Below are 6,069 nucleotides of genomic sequence, written 5' to 3'. Positions count from 1 at the left end.
CCGCTCATTTAGATTCCCCCATACACGGCCACACCCGGGTTCGTCCGTTACAGTTCCAGCGTCGGCAGTCCACTGGGAACCATCGGTGTTAGGTCGCCAGGAGGCCACACACCAGAGGAGACCCTGCACTGCTGCTGAGTCACTTCGGTGATGTTCAGTGGTGCCTGTTCTATTTTAACGTACTTAGGACACCACCTGCTAAGCCCCCTACTAACGACAATAATGGCTTAGTCGCGGAGCCAGACTGAGTGATCATCCCTCCCAGAGTGGAGACCGCCACCACGCCCCTCAAACAACAGCCCCCCATGAACCTGCCGACACTGACGACATTGACAGGACTCGCCCCAAGCACGGAAGTGGAGGGGTATCGAAACTGAGGTCACCATGAGAGCAGGGCATGAAAGGCCACAGACTTTGAGACTATTTTGTTTATATTGATGACGATGAAGGAGGAGGAGGAGGAGGACGATGATGATGACGATATTGCTATGGAGGTCCATTTTGGTTTGGGACTGCGTGACAAGGCTGTACTCTACGCTTCCTGTCATAATGATATCCCGGCGTTAACCAGGCCCGATAGATACAGACACTTGCAGTGTTGGTCAGGTAATTAGAGCAACACACCCAAAGACGCATCCTGGAAATGGATGACACTCGACTGTGTGTTCCCAGTCTCCCCATTTAAGCCCACAGCACACTCAACTCTGGGTAGGAGCCGGCCACGGGCCGAAAAACCCACCTCCGCTGGGATTCGAACCCGCGTCCTCCCAGCCGTCAGTCCGCGACGCTAACCACTTCGCCACGGCGGCTGGTGTTTTGTTTTATTTTGTTTTGTTTTGTTTTGTTTTTGTTTTTGGTTGTTGTTGTTTTTGTTTTGTTTGTTTGTTTGCTTGTTTGTTTTTTGTTTGTTTTTTGTTGTGTTTGTTGTTTTTGTTTTGTTTTGTTTTGTCTCTGAAGCACTTTATGTTTTACAATTAAGTGGGTTAGGACCGTCGAAAATGTTCACGATGCGAGTTGTCTGTATACTGTACTATACTACAATACTATACTATCCTTTACCTGGCAGAGGATTGGGGGAAGGAGGAGAAATGGGGATTGTAGTAACAAACTGACATCAGATTCGGGAGGGACGCTCACTCAGTCTGGCTCCGCGACAAAGCCATTATTGTCGTTAGTAGGGGGCTTAGCAGTTGGTGTCCTAAGTACGTTGAATCAGAACAGGCACCACTGAACACCATCGAAGTGACTCAGCAGCAGTGCAGGGTCTCCTCTGGTGTGTGGCCTCCTGGCGACCTAACATCGTTGGTTTCCTGTGGACTGCCGACGGTGGAATTGTGACGGACGAACCCGGGTGTGACCGTGCATGGGGGAATCTAAATGAGCGGCGTGGGAGTAATGCCACTGAAATGGTGCAGATGATGGGGCATGAAAAAACAACAAAAAAACCTTGACATCAGATTCATTTTGTGGTGGAGGGTCACACTGACGCCCATGTGCACGTGACTGAGGCGTCTTTCTCTCCACTTCTTTTGTTAGTGTTTTACGGCTTGCACGTGTTAAAATATGGCTTTCGATTGAAACGGAATACATTCTTGTTTTTGGTCGTTTCGTTTTATGCGACATATTATTTGATGCTGCTGTTTTTTTTTTTTTTTCTTTATCCTCATCTTCCTCCTCCTCATCATCACCATGATCACCACCACCATCACACCCACCACCATAATCATCGTCATCAACATTTTCGTTGTCGATGTGATCACCATCGTCATCATTATCACTATCATTATTATTATCATCATCATCATCATCACCATCGCCATCAGTTTCAGTTTCAGTTTCACTTTCTCAAGGAGGCGTCACTGCGTTCGGACAAATCCATACACGCTATACCACATCTGTTGAGCAGATGCCTGACCAGCAGCATAACCCAACGCGCTTAGTCAGGCCTTGAGTGCATGCTTACATATTTGTGTACCTATGAAAGTGGATTTCATTTTACGTAATTTCGCCAGAGGACAACACTCTCGTTGCCATGGGTTCTTTTTCAGTGCGCCAAGTGCGTGCTGCACACGGGACCTCGGTTTATCGTCTCATCCGAAAGACTAGACGCTCAGTTTGATTTTCCAGTCAAACTTGGGAGAAAGGGCGAGAGCGGGATTCGAACCCACACCCTCACGGACTCTCTGTATTGGCAGCTGAGCGTCTTAACCATTCTGCCACCTTCCTCCTCATCGCCATCATCAAAATCTTCTTCTTCGTTCGTGGCCTACTCAGCACATTGTTTTCCAATTCCCCCAGCGCCCCCCCCCCCCAGCCCCCCCCCCCACCCCCCCCACCCCCACCCCACACACACACACACACACACACACACAAATTAAGCCCTCCAAAACGTCTGTCAACAGTAAATGTTCCTGGGGATGAGGACGTGCTATATAGGGCGTGGCGGCGTTGACTGGCAACTGGACATGTTGAACAATCAGTTGACAGAAAAGTGAGGTTGAGAAGGATCGTGGAGTTGGCCTGCCTCTACATGTGGACAACAAACTGAGTTTTAGAGACCACGATGCAAAGGTTACTACTGCCAAGGCAAACAGAATTGTTGGTTCAGTTCAGTTACTCAAGGAGGCGTCAATGCGTTCGGACAAATCCACGTACGCTACACCACTGACATCTGCCAAGCTGATGCCTGACCAGCAGCATAACCCAACACGCTTAGTCAGGCCTTGAGGAAAAAAGAAAAAGAAAAAAATGTAAGCAGAGAGATAATGAAATGAAATACAATGCGGAAAAAAATAAATAAATAAACAAATAAGTAGATAAATAGAAAAACATAAAAAAAATAAGATAAAATGAAATAAAAATAAAAAGATCAGACAATGATGATGATGATAAACAAACAAATAAGCAAATTAAATTTAAATCAACATACAGACACGCACAGACACACGTGCGCGCATGCAAAACTGTTATGCACCAAGCATGCAGAATTGTTGGAGTAATCTGACTGAAGAACATTTGACCACCACACAGAGGACCTCTTTGCACAATTCTTCAAAACCCTTGTTTGACCCATCCTACAATACGGCCGTACAGTAAGGCAGCAGCTTCTGAAAACATTGTGCTGTGAGGTGGAAGTTTCAAGTTTCAAGTTCTAATTATCCTTTTTTTTTAAATAAAATTATTATTTATTTATTTATTTATGTACGCTTATAGTTGACTTCATCACGTTTTTGCGCCTTATACATATTAGTAGTAGTAGTAGTAGTAGTTCTTTTTTTAATGTATTTATCTATTATTTATTCATCCTTTTCTTCTCAAGGCCTGACTAAGCGCGTTGGGTTACGCTGCCGGTCAGGCATCTGCTTGGCAGATGTGGTGTAGCGTATATGGATTTGTTCGAACGCAGTGACGCCTCCTTGAGCTACTGAAACTGAAACTGAAACTTATCCTTTCACTCCTATTGGAGTATGGAGGATTACTGCAAAATAATGTTTTCATGCCCAGAACAAACATTTCCAAATACACAACAATGTCACATAAAAGTTGAGAAAACACAAATGTCTTTTAACTCCAAAAAAAAGTGTAGCTTGGCAACACTTGCAAGTATAATCATCCTACAGTTAAAATGACTTTTTCCTCTGAGCATATTACAAAAATGAAAAACTGATTTTGGAGACAAATATTTTTAAGGAACATATATATTTCGTAACTGAACATAACTGGGACATTCCATCATAAAATGAAACTCATCCCCAATCACAGACATGTTACAAACCTTACAAAACCGTAACTCTTGTGGTATGCCTTTATGTCTCCCTGTTTCTATTTCCAGCTTATGATTACTACTTCGAAATCTGACTGAAGAAGCTGATAACGTAATTATCAGGCATTTGACTTATATATTTTTCTCTACCAAATCCACTTTTGAAATTTCGATAAAACAAACATTTACTACTCGCCTATAGAGCATGTCTCCACAGATTTTGATAAGACGTGCAGCAGAAACTAAACTCGTCGCTTCCTAGAAGGACAAGCCATACTCAGAGAAACTAGCAATCCTGAAACTGCCCAGCCTAGAGCATCGACGGAAACGCGGCGATAATATCGACTTATACAAGTTGTGTTGTTGTTGTTTTGTTGGTTTGGGGGGGTTTTTTGCTGCCCCATCATCTGCACCGTTTCAGTGGCATTACTCCCACGCCGCTCATTTAGATTCCCCCATACACGGCCACACCCGGGTTCGTCCGTCGTAGTTCCAGCGTCGGCAGTCCACTGGGAACCATCGATGTTAGGTCGCCAGAAGGCCACACACCAGAGGAGACCCTGCACTGCTGCTGAGTCACTTCGGTGGTGTTCAGTGGTGCCTGTTCTGTTTTAACGTACTTAGGACACCACCTACTAAGCCCCCTACCAACGACAATAATGGCTTAGTCGCGGAGCCAGACTGAGTGAGCATCCCTCCCAGAGTGGAGACCGCCACCACGTCCCTCAAACAACAGCCCTCCATGAATCTGCCGACACTGACGACATTGACAGGACTCACCCCAAGCACGGAAGTGGAGGGGTATCGAAACTGAGGTCACCATGAGAGCAGGGCATGAAAGGACTTATACAAGTTTGTCCATGGTATTTACAAGACCCAGGGACCTGGGATCGCACGCTCCAATAGTGGGGAAGTCAGGGGAAGCAAATCTCACTGTGGACTGAACGTAGGAAGCTCCGTCTTCACAGAACAAGCTGTAAACACATAGTTCGTCAGACGTGGTCATAATGGCGCCAACAGTCTCAACTTTCAGGAAAAGACCTGACGCACACAGGGCCACCCTTCACACACTATTCAACACATTCTGTTACACATAGGTAGTCCATGCATGCCACCAAAAGTGATTTTAGACCTACACTGGAATGACGAACCGGCCTACCAAGGCCTCAAACGTCTACAAAGTTCAAGTTAAAGAGAAAAAGGCGGATACAAACAATTACCAGACATGATTTGAGAGGAGGAAAAATCAAAACACACCGGTAGATTTCAAAGAACAGGACCAAATATAACAATTCAAGACTTTCGCGTTGTTACACACACACACACACACACACACACACACAACTGATGTCCAAATCCACGAATCACAGTTCAGTTCAGTTACACAAGGAGGTGTCGTCACTGCGTTCGGACAAATCCATATACGCTACACCACATCTGCTAAGCACAGGTCTGACCAGCAGAGTAACCCAATGCTCTGTGTCAGGCCTTGGGGGAGGGGGGGGGATAAAATGAAATTAGATAATAAACGAATGAAATAATCAAGTGAGTGAATAGATATATAAAATGAAATAATATGAACAATATTAATAATAACATGAATAAGTAAAAAAAAAAATCAATGAATAAATAGATAAACACACACACACACACATACACACACACACACACACACACACACACACACACACACACACACACACACACACACACACACACACACACACACGTACATATATATATATATATATATATTTTTTTTTTTTTTTTTTTTTTTTTTTTTTTTTTTTTTCAAAGAAACGCTCAACCGACCAGCACCACCCGCCCCACCAGACATCCCGCCACCTACCAAGCTCCTCGACATCAACACCAACCGTCCCAGCAAGACCGAGATCGTCAAGGCCATCAAGTCCCTCAAGTCAGGAAAGGCAGCTGGCCCAGATGGAATTCCACCTGAAGCTCTGAAGGCCGACATCCAGACTTCAACTGAGATGCTGCACCCTCTCCTTTGCAAGATCTGGGAACAGGAGCGAGTGCCAAAAGACTGGAAAAGAGGACATCTTGTAAAGCTGCCAAAGAAAGGGGACCTTTCATCCTGCAACAGCTGGTGGGGAATCATGCTGTTGTCTATTCCGGGCAAGGTACTGAGCAGAATCATCCTTGAGAGACTGAAGAACGCTTTGGACAAGACACTTCGGGACGAACAAGCAGGCTTCCGACAAGATCGCTCGTGCACGGATCACATCGCAACCATGCGCATCATCATCGAGCAGTCCCTGGAGTGGCAGACCCCCCTGTACACAGTC

Source organism: Babylonia areolata, chromosome 23 (assembly GCF_041734735.1).
Source record: "Babylonia areolata isolate BAREFJ2019XMU chromosome 23, ASM4173473v1, whole genome shotgun sequence".
Taxonomy (NCBI): domain Eukaryota; kingdom Metazoa; phylum Mollusca; class Gastropoda; order Neogastropoda; family Buccinidae; genus Babylonia; species Babylonia areolata.
This window is presented reverse-complemented; position numbering follows the sequence as displayed.